General features: G+C 37.2%; 1 pseudogene; it reads left to right on the plus strand.

Moving 5' to 3' along the window:
- Nucleotides 1-6,408: 6,408 nt before the first annotated feature.
- On the plus strand, nt 6,409-17,062 carry LOC113296738 (annotated as a pseudogene).
- The last annotated feature ends 683 nt before the right edge of the window (nt 17,063-17,745 follow it).

Consider the following 17,745-nt stretch of genomic DNA (forward strand, 5'->3'; position numbering starts at 1 on the left):
ATGACCTCTTCTAACCTTCCCCCACCTTGTTTATTTTTCAATTGCCTGATCTCTGCCATCATCTCATCCCGCAGTTCCTCCATTGCGCGTTGGTGCTCTAAATTCTTCAGCTCATTTCCGTCTGACTCTCCATCGTCATAATCCGGGTCGGATACGCTACGTCTCCTTGTCGCGTCTCATTAGTCGCTAGGACGACTCTACAGTCTTGGTTTGGCTCTGGTGCTTTGGAGCTTGCTTCATCAAGTTGTTGGCTGGTCTTTGTGCTTAGAGCAATCCGCTCCTTTAAATCTTGATTTTCTCTGGCCAACAGAGCTACAGCTTCTGCGTAAACCTGTTGGTTCCTCCTCAGTTCCTCGAGCTCAGCCATTAGTTGGTGTGATTGGTTGGACCCCTGATTGGGAGTCCCCGCGCGTGCCGCTACAGCCGTGGCGCCGCCCTCCTCCATGGTCTGCACTAAAGGTGGCAGGGGTTCAGCTTCTGTTGCTGGTGTTTCCAAATTGGAGTGAGCGCCCCTCTGCGGTGCCAGAGCCGCCGGTATGGTTTGATTCTGGTTATTTGTTAGCGGCATTCCAAAGGTTAGCAGATGCGCGGGTTGGAATGTTCTGGATTCATCCACCCTTTCCCTTGGTTGGTTAAGTTGACTCATGGCGAAGGTATTGCTAGCCTCCGCAGCCTTCGGGACTACCGCAGCTTCCCCGTATTTTATCGTTGCTGCTCTGAGAGCCGCCACTGCAACAGAATTAGCGTTCATGGGTGAAGTGATTTCTGCGGTATCCTGCCTTCGATTGGTCATTTTAGTTTTATCTCCTTTCTGTTTGCTTCGGGTGATGATCGGGGTTGTCCGGGGTGTTTCTTTTGACAAAGCTTTGGACTTTCCTGCTTCCTGCGTCTTCTCCATCACGTGCCCTTTTGTTGATGACGAAATTTCGCGTAAACTTGCCTTCTTTACTCACGACACGTTCTCTCTGTTAAATTATTTCAAACAGAAACGGGAATATCCGCGTGAAGCGGGTTAGTTGGCGAAATACAATTTTTCAAGAGGGAATTAATACCCGCAGGCTATAAAATATGGGACATGCGATCCTTAGTATATAAAAAAAAACTATAGTAAATCCGACGGATATAAAATATGGGTTAAAGTTTTATTAAAGGCGATCCTTAGTATAAAAAAGACTACGAAAATTGTAAATCCGACGGATTAGGACAATAACCCTTGCTTGGAACAATAACTCTTATCGAAGGCAAAAGGTGGGTTTTTGAACATAATACAGTTGACGAATGATCTATACGGTCCGAGCTGAAAAAATCGGAGCAATCACAGGACAAGATAAATCTTTTACCGGGACGAAGTCCCTGTTTCTAGCGCCAAATTGTGGACACAAGAACTACGCGGGGGTCCGAATGCCCACAATCAATCGTTAACGTCTAAAGAGATTACGATGATGATACCCTGACGTGGATTCATTGGCTCAAAACCTTCGGGTTTATCATGGCCTCCTCCTACTTCCCCGTGCGTGGCGATCATGCATGGGATACAAGTATTAAAGGAAAACAAAACATATAAGCAAATACGTGCGGAGCTAAATGAATGTAAAGTGCTGAAATGTAAATAAGACCAAGGTTTACGTGGTTCAGCACTAAGGCCTACATCCACGGGGTTTGTTGTTCTACTATATCATTCACGGTTACATGAATAGTTGAATGACTTTGGGTTTACATATTTCTCTCCACTAAGGGATTAACTTACCCTTACTATCCTCTCTCTCTCTCTCTCTCCTTCTCTCCTGATGTTTTTTCGCCCCCCTTCCTCTTTGTGGAGATTGGGTATTTATAAGGTTGGAACGTGGGACCCATCTCTGAAGACCGTTGGAACCTTATCTTCTCGTGTCCTTGCGTCCATCACGCGGAGGTCTGCGTTTCCCCCTCGATCCCGCGGAGGCATCTTCGCTCGTTCCACAGGTTGGTCGACACGTGCACTGCTCAGAGTGTTTAATGCGGGTAGTTGAGGGGTCTGCTCGTGTCAGACAAGTGTCTTCTGCCCCTGTCAGTCCGTGTCAGCTAACTTTCTCTCCACCGTTGATCTTGGCCCCTCTTCTGGGGATGAGATAAAGCAACTCCTAGGGGTTTATTTGGTGCTTCGTGACGCATCATGTTTTGATGTTTTGGCTTGCATGCTTTCCACGTACCTTTCTGTATACACGTGTCCGATGGTGAGATATATGTGTACACATTTTTGGTATAGCTACAGGGTGAACAAAAGAAATCCATCCTAACATAAATTCTCTCTTGCGAACCAGCTTTGTTATTGGTAAACATCCTCCGTGCAAAGAACCATATCCCTCACTATGTTCTAATAGATCAGTACGCACACATAGCATAGTATGAATGGAGGGTGCTAGATGTGTAGTTGTGCGTCTAATACATCTTGCTTTCGAGAATAGCACAAGAGCAGTCTTCTTGTAAGTATCAATCTCCAGACATGTTTTCAAGTTATCTCTTAGCGTAACTTGAAAACATGCCAAATCTTGTATATACTCTTTTGGCATTTGAGAATATACAACCACAAAATTTTCCAATGTAATTTTCTACACTTATATCTTCAAGAGATCTACATACAAACTCATCGGCAGAAATAAAAAACAATGGTTCATAATTCATTGTACTAGCCCGATATACCACGAAAAGATTCTCAGAAGTAAACTCAACAAATTGAAATTTGTTAGGGTTTATATAAGAAACCATACTAGCTTTCTCATGAATAAGAACCGGATAAGTCTCAACAGTAGACAAAGGAGATAAACCAATATCAGGATTTACTAACTCATTAGTTTTATCAAAATTTGAAGACTTATCATTAGGCCTTAACGTATCATCTGTAATTTCTTCAACTTGATCTCTATCGATTAACTCATGATCAACGACCTTGCTAGGGTTTATATAAGAGATCATACGTTTTTTCTCGTGAATAAGGACTTGATTATTTTCAACCCTAGATAAAAGAGGTATATCAATATCAGAAGATACTAAACCGAGTTTCGATGACTTACCATTATCTGACAAATCATCCAACGAATCAAGTAAAACTTCCTGTAGCTGATTTGCTTCATCTTTTTGTGAAGTTTCTACTGTAATCTCTTCGCCAACTGATGTGGCAAAAACAACTGTAGAATCATTAGAAAACGATAACTCCTCTTGAGTTGATAACGAAACATCTTTATCGTTATGGGATTGCTCATCGTTGTCGACCATATTTTCTTTTTTATTTTCTTCTTCTTTAGGAACAACGTTGACTTCAACCAATGGAGAAGTAGGTTTTAACCCTGCTCTTGGAACAACAACGTCCATTTCCTTTTTGTTAACCGAGGTAGTCGAAACAGCTACAAAAGCATTAGAAAACGATGATTTCTCTGGAATTGCTTTACCGGAAAGTTGGGCCCACATAATTGGATATTCACGTGTAGAGTCATCCAAAGCAATCCTAAACTCTTCACGTTTTTTAGCAATCAGAAATTCGTCAAGACTCTTCAAAACTTGTTGTTTCACTTCTATGCCAATAAGAAGTTCTTTTATGCTATCTTTGAAGAACGGAGAAGGCCTACAATGAATCTCCTGTAATTTATCTTTCAAGTCTGCAATATTAAGTTTCAAGTCTACTCTAAGGTTCACGATAGTTTCTAAAAATGTTACCCCCATGATCAAACACGTAAGAATAAGAAAACATTTTTTTTTTATATGATAGGGTTTGAGTTTGCGGAAGCGGGTTTATGGATCTGTTTCTAGATAAGAATCTAAAAACTCTGTATCTGATACCAACTAATGTAGTACAGACCAGGATTGATAGGGGTGAAAGCAAACTAGTTGATGGGGATGAGAAGAGAGTTTAAGTTCCGTTAGAAACTTAATAAAATCTGATTCTAGGATCAAGACTTTAGGGTTTGATAAAGATAATAATAATATTGATAATTGATTAATTAAAAGATTGATAAAATCTGAACAAGAAGGCATAGCCTTTATATAGGTTCTAGAAGAACCGACTAAAAGAAAGAAAAGGGAATTTTACCTAAACTAGAAAAGTAAAGGACTTGCAGAGCAAGTAAACTAAAACATACGTAAGGGATCAACAATCATTGTTGATACAAACGAAAAAGGGATCAACTATAATTGTTGACACGTTATAGGAAGATGTCCTACATCTGTATACATGGTCTGTTTTCATAGCTTCTGTGCATTTTTTCTGGGCGATGCCTAATGAGTTGCATAATGTGTTATTGAGCTGGAGGGTTTCTAAAAGAGGAAAGATGATTCGATATCTTCTTCCTGTTGTAGTTTTTTGGGAGTTATGGCTAGAGAGAAATAGAAGAGTTCATGGTGGCAGGACGAAGGATATGGATGATCTGGTGCATGCAGTCAAGTTGAATATCTGCCTTTGGAGCTCTAATACAAACATTTTCAAAAACTTTATAATGAACGAAATCTTATACCACTTGGAAGACATTATTTTTATGCAATTGAAGTTTTTTTGGTTCTTAGTTGGGTGGTCTCTTGACCTTTATGTAAATACCACTGTAATTACTATTTTTTTCTTTTAATTTATCCCCTTTTCCTAAAAATAAGCAAATACCGAGTTTTGAACTTTTATAAAAGTTCTCTATATTCCAACAGACATAATTAGGAGTTATTTTTTGGGGTTAATTTGTGTTTGGTACTCAGGTGTTGTCCAACTTTTGAGTTTGGTCTAACATTTGTTCATGTTGGTGTTTGGTACTTGGACTTGACGTTGGCTCGAGATGACTCCGCTAAATCTTGACTTGACGTTGGCTCGAGATGACTCCGCTAAATCTTGACTTCTGTTCGAAAATTATTAAAAAGTTTTGTTTAAATTAAATTACTAAATAGGATTACAATTATACCCTTCACTCTAATAATAATTACATAGTAACCGTTCCATATTAACCCTAATTCCTTCACCTTGTCTTCATTTTCCAAACGTCGTCGCCACCACTATCATCTGCTACCTTCTTAATGCCATTGAAACCACCACCGCAACCTTCATCTTCTTTTCATATTACTTTCCTCTCTTTCCATTTAATTATTCATCTTTCCCTTCTCGGTCTCATTTCCGAGACTTTAGAAATCCAATGGGAAGACCCAAAAACAAATCAAGAAAAAAACGAATTAAATTTTACCAAATCAAACCCTAATTTTGTCAATTCATACTCAATTGAAATCACTGAAAAAATGGAATCAGGAAGCATTAACATCATTTAGAGATTAAGGCGGAGAAGGAATTTGTTGTACTGATTTCAGGGGCATCGTAATTTGATTCACGAATTAATTTTGTTGTTGTTTTGAGGTTTCAGGAAGATGGTTCTATGGTGATGGTCGAAAGATTGAAAATTTTGAGTAACTATACATTGGATTTGAAGTGGGTTTAGCAAGTCTGTTTCCAGAGAAGTACTATTGCTTTTAGTATCCAAATGCACTGTAAAACTCGAAAAATTTCCGGAAATTGGTCATTTGTCCAAATATTTTTAAATCACGGTTCAAATGGACGAGTAAAAAATAGTTTGGATGAAATGGCCAAAAAAAATAACAAGGATGAAACTGGATTCATCCTAGCTTAAATTTAAAAAATAGCAAGGATGAAACTGGATACATCCTTGTAAATTAAAAATAAGAAAAAATATTTGAAAAATGGGCACGATGGAACTGGTTACATCCTGCCTATTTTTACATTTTTGTCCATTTAAACAGTATTAAAATCCAACTGTCCATTTCACCCAGGAATTGTTGATTTTGGTCTTTTAAACCAATTTTGTGAAAAATCTCCTACTTGTTTTTACGAGAGATAGAAATAAAGATCGCCCGAAACTCGAGTGATTAGAAAAAAAAAAAATCTACTCCCTTCGTTACTTTTTAATAGGCCATTTTTTTTTTTTTTTGAGAAAATCAAGGAAATTAAGAGAACTAATTATTGAAAGTGGTCCTCTAGACACTTGTCAATAAAAGAAGTGAAGTGAAATAGTCCCCATGACACTTGTCAGCCAAAGAAATAAGTGAAATGGTCCACATAACACTTTCATCAAAAGAAGTTAAAAGAAAAGTGGTCCCAGAAAATTAAAGTAACATTTGACTTTCCCAATTAGGAAACTGTAATATTTTTTTGAAATATTTATTTATAAAAACTGACCTATTAAAAAGTAACGGAGGGAGTAATTTTTACCCCACAATAGTATTTTTTACTCTCGGAAATACTACTGTACGGCTAAAATTACGCGAGATTTTTACTTGTATCTATCCACACGCGGCATTATCCGAATATGTGGGTTTTGATGCCTAACTAATATTTTATCCACCTACTAAAAGGGCCCCTCAATTGAGACATCAGCCCGCTGCCCGCCTCCCCAACTCAACTGAACTTCCTTCCTACTCATCTAACTCCTCCTGGTTTCAGTTTTTCCGATGGTAAACTAAAAACTTCGGGCTCTGAAAAATGGTTGGAATTCGATTACGGTGGTTTGAGTATTCAATAGTGTGTGTTCTTGTATTGAATCTTGTTCTTCAACTCACAGCAGCAGTATCTGCAGAGTTATTCATTAAACCTTTCAATGTGAGTTATGATCACAGAGCTTTGATTATCGATGGAAAACGACGAATGCTTATCTCTGCTGGAATTCATTACCCTCGTGCCACTCCCGAGGTCTATATTTCCTTAACTTCATCTGGCAAAATTTACTACTTGATTCAATTTTAAGATTAGTTCTAATCATGTTTTTAGTAGGATTTAAAGATGAACCAAGATAATTAGGGATTGTTTTTACTAAATTAGTGTGCAAATAAAGATAGGAAGCATTAATTAGTTTTTCTTAATTTGATGAAAGGAATTTCTATTTTTAAGTATCTCCTCAACATGTAAATAAGTTCAAAATAAGAACCCAACAAAATTTATTATGACCCCATTAAAAATTAAGAGAATTGGTGGTAGCATAGTTGGTTAGTTATGGCTCATCAGTTGTCCTTGTCCTCATCAGGTTTAAATGACATTAACAATCACATGATCAATCTCTTTTACTATTTTAGTATTTGGTGTCATACCAATCTCTCTATCTCTCTAATGAGTGTATTGTTTGAGGGCATTTGTATTATATCTTTTTTACGGGATTTGTTGCTGTCAAAATGCTTAAGTGAGCGTACGTGAAGGAATGCGCGTTCAGGTTCTTGATGGTTTCCATAAAATGTCTCTTTATAAGCATCACTGCTTATTGATTGTTGTTCTAAACTTCCAGCGAATCGATCATTCTTTGGATGCAAACCTTCTCTTAAAAGGAAACCCTTTGTGGATTATATGTAAATGTGTTGATTAAGCATCACTTTTCTGGATTGGGTGCATGTCTTTCGTTTTTATAACTACTTACAGAATGTATCGTATGCATTATTGTTTCATTCAGTTGCTTTGGTAATGTCTCCTACTAATTTGTGTAGGATGATGTACATGTGGCCTGATATAATTGATAAAGCCAAGGAAGGTGGGGCAGATGTTGTCCAAAGTTACACATTTTGGGATTTGCATGAGCCAGTTAAAGGTCAGGTATGACATTTGTTGTCTCACATGTGGACTTATGAGGGTAAATGTGGATGTCCTTGGCAGTATCATTTATATTTTATTTTAAGATGCTGATTCTAATTTTTGTTGCTTTTGTCAAGTATAATTTCGAGGGAAGAAACGATATAGTCAAGTTTGTAAAACTAGTTGGATCAAGAGGACTTTATTTCCATCTCCGTATAGGCCCTTATGTCTGTGCAGAATGGAATTTCGGGTATCTCGCCCCTCTCTCTCTATCTTTGGTTTTCAGTTACACTTTGAACTTTTGCAAACTGTTAGTTTTTCTTTTAATGATACGATCATAGCATAATGACATTGGTATGTGGTATCCGTTTGACCTATATGAGGTGAATGTCGTGATTTGGGAAAATAGAGTGTTGAAGGTACCCCAAAAGGCTCTGATGGAGATTGGTACATAGAATAAAGGTTCCCTTTATTTAACTAGGGAGATTTAAATGATAGAACGTTAATGCCTTCGTGTTTAGGACTTAAAAGTTCTCTATATTCATAGAAAGCAGATAATTCTTTCTATTCTATTCCGCTCTCTGTTCACTCGCAAACCATGTTCCCGTCTTCCATTCCACACTCGCCTTTGTTTATATTTGTGCAAGTTGTTAAGTATTAAGTTCAATTGAAGATTCGAACAATTATTATTACAGCACAGTTCTCCAAGGTCTTTCTCTTACTTTGCTGATAATCTTGCATGGGTTTCCCAGTGTGGCTCCGTGATGTACCCGGTATTGAATTCCGAACTGACAATGAACCATTCAAGGTATTTCATGCTAGTAGCAAGTGGTGCCTACTTGCACATCTACGTTACACGCGATTAATTGGAACTATTCGCTGGATTACCAGTTTAACACTTCTCACTCTTACTATTTACGTTGCATACACATTCAAAGGGTGTAATAATGTTTTTCTTTTAGAAGTATTTCCCTACAGGAAAGCTATTTTTCACAAGTTATTAGGTTTCACCTGTTGTCCTTCAAGATGCTGTGTACTGAGTGCATGATGCTAAGTGGCCCCAATTAAGGTTATTGCTTTCACTGTTGGTTCTGATTGGGGAATATTCCTTACTTCACTTCTTTCCAGGAAGAGATGCAGAGATACGTTAAAAAGATGGTGGATCTGATGAAACAAGAGATGCTTTTTTCTTGGCAAGGTGGTCCCATCATATTGTTGCAGGTTTTAACAGAACTTCTGTTATTTAAACATGAATTATATTGTTTTGCTTCATTCAATTTTGATGGTTTGTTATCGTTATGTCACCTTCAGTAGTTATATTAGTAGTTTAATGGATAATTTGATGATTTTTTTGAACATCGCATGTCTATCTAGTTTAGTTTATACTTTTACTTGATTTTACATGAGAATAATGTGAAACAGTTTAACAGGTCGAAAATGAGTATGGGAACTTTGAAAGCCAATATGGTCAGAAGGGGAAGGATTATGTCAAATGGGCTGCCAGAATGGCTTTGGGACTTGGTGCTGGCGTACCGTGGGTTATGTGTAGACAGACTGATGCTCCGGAAAATATTGTAAGTCCTTATCTTGCAAAGCTGAAACGTGTGTTTGGCTTTGGTGATGCCATCTGTTTTCTTATGCTTTTATGCTAGAACGGGTTGTTTTTGTCGAAATACGTGTTTTTTTCCCCTTCAGTGTTGGGATAGTTATTTGTATTTTTTTCATCGGCAGATAGACACCTGCAATGGATTTTACTGTGATGGTTTCCGGCCAAATTCTTACAAGAAACCAGCATTTTGGACAGAGGATTGGAATGGATGGTATGCTGGTTGATTCCGTATTTGGTTAACTTTACTCTTGCTGTTAGCTTTTTTTTCCTTTTCACTTTGTTCTTAATTCATTGGAACGGAAGATGTTTGAGGCATCTATTAGTTAAAGTAATCACTACAGTGCTGTTTCCAGGTGTAGTTTTGCAGTGAGTTTGTAGCCTCCTTTTAGAGATGATTTCAGCAAGTTGTACTTTAAGTATCAAAATCACTGTATTACCAATAACTTCAAGAATGGTATAAATACCATGTGCCTGGCATGTATCTTCTAGTTTCCGTCTGAATAGCAATTTTGGATGATTAGCTCCTTCTAGTTTGCCTGGACTTGAGACAACTAAAAATCTTAAAAAATAATTCTCGATATAGCTGGTTCTGTTGAATACACTTTTTTCTTTCTTGAAACAGATGTGGTCCTGCCTAACTATGAAGTTTTTGTCCGAAATACACATCCTTAACTAAAATAATGTATAGAGTCTGAGAGGCTTTAATCTTGAATGCAACGAATAAAAGCTGCCTCCACTTCGTATTTCTTGTTATAGATGTGAGTCAAATGAATTATCATCTATATTTCTTATAAGGTAGATCCCTTAATTGAAATATTCGATGAGCACTTAATCACTCATCCTTCTAAGTGGAACATGATCTGCTTACTGATGTTTATTGTCGTTCTCCACATAATCTTTAGTGGTAAGATCATGTCCCTAATGATGCCGTAAACTTCTCTTTCTGTTTTTTTTTTCCGGCGATTTTTCGCTCATGTATATTCCACAAGTTTCACCAAATTACCTTTATCTCTAACTTTCATCATGTTCAGGTATACAACTTGGGGTGAGACAATACCTCATAGGCCAGTTGAAGACAATGCATTTGCTGTCGCTCGGTTTTTCCAACGGGGAGGAAGCTTTCACAACTATTATATGGTATACCTGTATTATCTCTACTATTTCAATAAGGCTTCAATCATCTAATTAATGAGCTGAATAAGCTATATTGTCCAAACGTAAAATTAGAAACGTAAAAAAGCGTTATATGAGTATCCTAATTTTGTTTGCCACTGTCAATTATTTTTATTAAAAACGACCGTACCTAGTTCCTTATTTACGGCATAGCACATAATTGCTTTTATGTAATATTTTGCAATATATCATTTTGGCTTGTGAGTATCTCAAAATTACGACCAAATTAAACCTTTTCCTTGCAATATGTTAATTGAATTTGCATACAGCAAAAGGATTATGGTTTTATCCTCTATAAAGATAAATTAGATAACAAACTATTTTAAGCAACCAATAAGTCTTTTGAAGTAACTAGAAAATGAGTTTTTAATAGTAGCATGAACAGATGCACATTTACCTACCAATTCACTCCTTTTGATGATTGCAGTACTTTGGTGGAACAAACTTTGGCCGGACAAGCGGTGGTCCGTTTATCATAACTAGTTATGATTATGATGCTCCAATTGATGAATATGGTAAATGAAACTTTTCTGCTTAAAATAACAAAGTGAAGATTCGGTTACTGGTTTGCTTATGTGATGTATTTCTTCTTTTAGGCCTTCTGAGTCAACCAAAATGGGGCCATTTGAAGGATCTTCATGCAGCTATAAAGCTTTGTGAACCTGCTCTAGTGGCCGTAGATACCTCACCTAAGTACTTAAAATTGGGGCCAAAGCAGGAGGTTTGCTTCTACTTTTAGACCTTTATTGAATTTTAATCCTTTTTGTACATATGCACAATATTACCCCCTTCAGATACTGACTAGCCAATATTAAGATGACGTTTCATTTTCTTCATCTGATTTGTTTTTATGTCTTCAGAATCAAACCAGATTCTTAATGCTGCCAAATTGTTTCAGAATGTTCTGTAATATATTTGGAAACTTCACAAAATTGATTTCATTTCTTAAGTTTTTAGCTTATTATATATACTTCTTCTTTTGGTTCAGCGTTTGTTGTTTTGACTTTTTTCAGGCACATATTTATAATAAAGTAGTTCGAACTGAGCATCTGAATTCCAGACAGTCAGGAAATGAGATCATTTGTGCAGCATTTCTCGCAAATATTGATGATCATAATGACGCTACCGTTACATTCCGCGGTAGAGTATATACTTTACCAGCATGGTCGGTGAGCATATTACCAGATTGTAAGAACGTGGCTTTCAACACAGCCAAGGTAGGTCCTTTCCTTCTCGGTCGCTTGTTTTCTACTGCACATTTATGAGCTACCATTGAAATTTAAGGTGTTGTTGGTGTCTCTATAATTTTTCTCTATTAGTTTAGCTTTAATGTGGCGGGGTCTGGTAAACAGGCAGAACGAGAAAACTCTTAATGGGATAACCTGGGATATAAATGATTGATTGTTATGGGATATCTTGCTGTCTGAGATTCTGATACCGTTTCTTTTTGTTTTCGGCATCACTAGCATGCATATATTCAGTTCTGAGCTATGCACCATCTTCTATGGATGTTATACATGAGCTTTACTTTGCTCTCACATTTATTACCAGGTTGGAGCTCAGATCTCCTTGAAAACCCCAGACTCTGGTTTACCATATTTTTCAAATACGACAGGAACTGCACACCTGTTGCTTCACAAAGAAGTTTCATATCTTTCGAAGTCCTGGATGACTCTGAATGAACCAATTGGTGCATGGGGTGTGAACAATTTCACTGTACAAGGTATACTGGAGCACTTAAATGTGACAAAGGACACCTCTGATTATCTTTGGTATATCACCAGGTATTTACTATTTAGATTTTAAATCTGGCTTTGTTTCATCGTAGAACCTGAATATACCAAAAAACACTCCACATCTATGTTACTAAGTAAGAGTATCTTTACGAACTGTACGAACGCTGCTCCCTTTGTTACTTGAATGTCTTGAAGCTAGTTAACCAAAGCGTGTCTAGTGTAAGTAACCTCTGATAAAAGTTTATTCAACTGAAATTCTTCAACTAGCAAGGAAAGGTGATCGTAACTTAATCTATTCCAATGAAGGTTGTATTTCTATAGTTTTATCTTAGTGAAAGAATTGATCGCATACTGCCGACCCAAATTTAGCCAATTATATACGTAGCAGAATACCAAACATCCATTGTTGCTTCTGCTGCCGCTATAAGATGGGTTAAAAGTCCCCTGCTACATTCTCCAGGGGTTCCAATTATACCTCTCCAATGTTGGTTTTGTAAAATCCAGGGTGTGAAATGTTTATTGGAACGGTATGTAATATGTAAGTGTAGAAAAAGCCCCCCTAGGTATAGTTGGGGGAGAAGGTTATATAAGAAGAATCATATTATCGACTCCCATTTAACTTGTCACTTGATCTGCCCATTTAACTTGCCTGTCTCGCTATGTAAATAAATGCGCTTAAGTATCTATGTCCACCATGTTTTCAGTAATTTCTTATTCACGAGTTCTTGGGTTAACCGCATGTATTGTTATCATCTTAATCTTATTTGTGAGTTTATTATATATCTGTGCTACTTCGCTTAAGTAGTTACTAATCTAGGTTCTGCATTTTGTGTTTAGAGTACATATTTCGGAGGAGGATATGGCATATCTGGAGGCAAGTCCTACGCCAGTTCTTTTTATTGATAAGATGCGTGACGTGGCTCGCATTTTTGTAAATGGCCAACTTGCTGGTATGTGACTAATTTTGACGGTCCTGAATCATTATTTTGTAGTTATGTTTATTCACGCGGTGGATGTGGATGGGGATGAAAACCATCCTGCCAAAAAAGAGTTGGTCTGCATTTCTGTGCTGGATTCAGAAAAGCATGAAATGTCAAAGTCCACTTGCTTAATCATGTGATCAAAGTTTCGGTGAGCCTTAAAAGGCGTCCTGGCCGGTCTTGTTACTTTTAGTTTAAGTTCTTGACATATCCGAGTATGCGAACACTATATTGTTAGACCTTTTGTGCAGTTCCATTGAAGCTCGTGTCATGATATGATGATAATCTAATAGCTGATTAGTTGAGGAGATAGCATAATTTTTTGATGTAAATAAGATTTTATCCTAGTGTATCAGTATGTGATCCCCAAACGCTTTAGTAATATGTGTAACCACGCATGTACATACCTAATTGTTTCTTGATTTCTTCTTTTTATCACTTATCAGGTAGCTTATTTGTGGAAATAGCTAATTAAAACTTTACAATTGGGAACTTGCTGCTGATTTTACTTTATATACTTATAAGCATCCGTTAACATTAGTGCATGCATCTCTTTCTCACACTTGATGCTAAAATGTGCCCTTTTTGTGTGCTAACATTAATGGGAAATGTGAAGGCAGTAAAGTTGGAAAATGGGTTGGGGTGGCACAGCCAGTGCATTTGGTGAAAGGATCCAATGAGATAGCAATATTATCCGAAACTGTGGGCTTGCAGGTAATATATATTGAACATCAGCTTTGAAATAGAGAGTAGTGTATCGATTGTTCTTTTGAACATCCTTACATTTTGCGCTGCAGAATTATGCTGCTTTTATGGAGAAGGATGGGGCAGGATTTAAAGGAAAAATTAAGCTAACTGGTTTGAAGAGTGGAGAAATTGACCTCTCAAAGTTATTATGGACTTATCAGGTATCTACTAATATATGCGGTCATCGTTTAATAAAGAAAACTCAACTGATCATTGATATAAGGTTTTTGGTTTAGTTGCCAATACAAACCCTTACTCTACGTGTCTACAGTTCTATAATTTTTTCTTATTTTTCTTTCGCATAGATAAAATTGGTAAGATGATAGCTTGATATCTCGAGATTCTTAGCCTTAACTGTAACAAAACTGAATTTAAATAGGGATCCACATTACTCCCCTTTTTTCGCTAGGGTACATGCAAATATTTGTAAATACTGAGTTTTTCCTTTTCCTTTTCTGGTTATATAGGTTGGTTTGAAAGGAGAGTTCATGAAGTTTTATGATCCAGACAGACTTGAAATGGCAGATTGGCTTGATTTGTCTCCCAATGCAGCTCCATCAGTGTTTACCTGGTACAAGGTGAGTCATATATGTTTTTAGGAAGGTTCTCATGATCAACGTTCACGTTCAAAAACCCGTACTGAATAGAATGAGTTGTTGTCTTTGCTAGTTAATCTAGTAGGTGATAGTGTAAATTTAGGATCTCTGAGGACTGAGGTTACCATTGTACTTCTTGGTGCATAAAGTTCCCTTGATTTATGAAGGATTATTGATCGGGAATTGGTTTTCTATGCTATTCTTAATTTGCTGATAGAGAGTAGAGGACTGTTCTCGAAGGCTTCCATTCAAATCCAATTGGCCATGGATTGTTAAATAGTAATGCTGCTGACTCTCATATCATGAAAAGGTAGGTGTTGCATTAAAGCTTGCTATAGTGAACTCATAAGACTCAAGTGCTTCGCCTTACCGTACAGGTAAGGAGGGTGAAGATTACACCTATAACTTGTTTAGGACAATGTCAATTCCTTAATTATTCATGGTACTAATCCACTCACTGGGTAGAAGTGTATAAATAGAAGCTAGAACTTTTAAAGTGGTTTTACTTCAAGCTATCGATATTGTTTTGAGTATCTTGAGTGTGAATCTAGAGTTTTCTCTTTGGTTTGGACTTTCATTCCCTTTTCTAGAGTCAACAAGATCCTACAATGTTGCATGATGATGTCTGTTGCGGTACCTTATCCGTCTCCTAGAGTCTGACTTCCAGAGTTCAGGTTACTAACAAGTTAGTTTAGGTTCCTTTTACTTGAATAGTTGAATTCTACTGTAATATTTTCAATATCCTTCTCTAGCAAAACAAATGATTGTCCGACAGAAGATATTTTGTAGAGTGTAACTATTTCAGTGAAACCAAATATGATGGACAGTGATCGCTCAAAATCTACTTTTAGAATCCATATTTATAATAATTCAAATGTCATCTACGGATGCCAAAATTTCCGAACACTGTCTTGTTCATCTTTGTTTACTCTGAACATGTTTAAGCTTACACAAAATCATGGCAAGGACTCTCAATCACTTACAACAATAGAACTCTATTTTAACTTTCCTCTCCTTTTGTCTGTATTGTTTTGATGAGCAGACATACTTCGATACCCCCAGTGGAACCGAACCGGTAGCAGTCAATCTAGGATGCATGGGAAAGGGGCAGGCATGGGTTAATGGCCATAACATCGAGAGATACTGGTCTTTAGTGGCCCCAGAAAGGGGATGTCAGGAAACATGCGATTATCGTGGGGCCTATGATCATGACAGATGTGCAACAAACTGTGGAAAACCTACTCAAAGCTGGTATAGTATGAGAATATCCTATACTGTGTAAAATTTATACTTAGATTAGATCTTAGATGCACAAATACTGTTTCAGTGTTTTATGGGTTTTCCGCCGCTAACTAGATATAGCGTAGATCAATTTTTTAGAATAGTACTTTCAGTCCTTCAAAGAGAGGTACATTCACTATTTCCACACATTTTAAGAAAGCAACAGAGAGTTATTTTTCGTAATTAATACCGTCAACCGGAGTCCTTTGAGGTCATTTAGCACCATGTGCATATGCATTTGGATCCTGTAGTACTTGGATACAACTCTCGTCGAGTAAGGTCATTAAGCACCATTCTGAATACTAATTGTGGTGACTTCCAGGTACCATATCCCAAGGTCTTGGCTAAAGACATCAGGCAATTTGCTTGTTTTGTTTGAGGAAACAGGAGGAAATCCTCTTGAAATATCAATCAAGTTGCATCGTACAACAACTCTCTGTGGTCAAGTGTCAGAGTCTCATCATCCACCTCTTAGTACTTGGTCACATCCTCAAGGAAAAAGATCTATCCATCGCAAGGCACCAGAAATGCATTTGAAGTTGATAATAACCACATCATCTCTGATATAACAATTGCTAGTTATGGGACTCCACACGGTAGCTGCCAAAAGTTCTCTCAAGGGCATTGCCATGCACATAACTCTTTTGCCGTGGTTTCTGAGGTAGGCATTGGTTTACTATGTTTTTAAAGATGCATTCCTACATTTTCAGCTCTGCCTTTATATGCTCTTAATTTTTCAGATCAAATTCAGTTTATAGCCTGAAAACCTACTTGAATAGTAACAAGCGATTTCAAACGACTAATTGAGTTAAATTTCAAATATCCTACTTGGTCCGCGTGTCCCATGCGTTATGTATTTATATATGAAACTCATGTTTTACAGGCATGCCGAGGAAAAAATAGCTGCACCATCAGTGTTTCAAATTCTGCATTTGGGTCTGACCCTTGTAGAGGTGTCACTAAAGCCTTAGCTGTTGAAGCAAGATGTGTTGCATCCTCAAATGCCGGGTTCTCTGACTTATGATGCAGCCAAAGTACTCCTAGCAACAGATGACAAAACAACATGAAGAACAGAATGTGACAATTGTGGATGTCCCATTCATGCTCGATTCCGATACCATAAGAAACTTTCGGGGTCGGAGGCCTGTACGTGTCAAATTATTGCTGCTTATGTATAGATTCGTCCCTCCGTTGTATAAAGTTTGATGTGTACTGGTTGAAATGATCTAGCATTCTCATCTATCTGTACTGCATACAAAGAGATAATGTTTCAGTTGAAGTTATGAGATTGAGAAAATCTGTATGGAAGAAGAAAATAAAAAGAACAGAGCGGAGACGTTTTCACTTTATAAACAAAATTGAAATTCAAGCAAGACAGTAGACTTTCCTAGCCCTAGCATATCTGAACAACTCAGATTGTTGACATTCCCTTTTTTCGAGCAACAGAAGCCTCAACAGACTTATTATTTCTACGCAGTTTCTAAAACTAATACAAGAAAAAAGTTGTTAGTTTTGTTTGGAAAATTGGAAACTGCACCACTATTAAGGAGACGCTTGGTGTATGCTGCATAAGCTCTTTTGCAACTGATTACTAAGCTGAGAGCCGAGCCTTTGACCTGAAAAAAAAAGAAGAGAAATTTGCTATTTGGTCCAAAGCCCATATACATAGTTATAAAAGGGTCCAACCGGAATTTTCTTTTATCTGGAGGTCCAAAATTAATTAAAACATGGAAGTGACCGAAATATCCATCGCTCCCAAAAACGTGTGTACTTACACGCCTTTAATATCATTCGATATTCTTCTCTCTCATAAAAAAACTCAATCTCTGTGTTCTTCCTCTCTCTTCGTTTTTCCTTTCTCTTCTCTGTTCTAAGAGAAATTCTTGTGATTCAATCAGAGAATCACAACCAAAAACGTAGATTTCGATCTAAGAGAAACCAATACTCAAAAATCCAATCCTAGATTTCGATTTTCCAAATTGAATCAAGATTTTTTTCTAGATCTACGAAGATAGTACTGCTCCCATATAAAAAGAAGATGATAATGAAGAATCAT

The sequence above is a fragment of the Papaver somniferum genome, chromosome 7 (genome assembly GCF_003573695.1).
Source record: "Papaver somniferum cultivar HN1 chromosome 7, ASM357369v1, whole genome shotgun sequence".
In the NCBI taxonomy this organism is placed as follows: domain Eukaryota; kingdom Viridiplantae; phylum Streptophyta; class Magnoliopsida; order Ranunculales; family Papaveraceae; genus Papaver; species Papaver somniferum.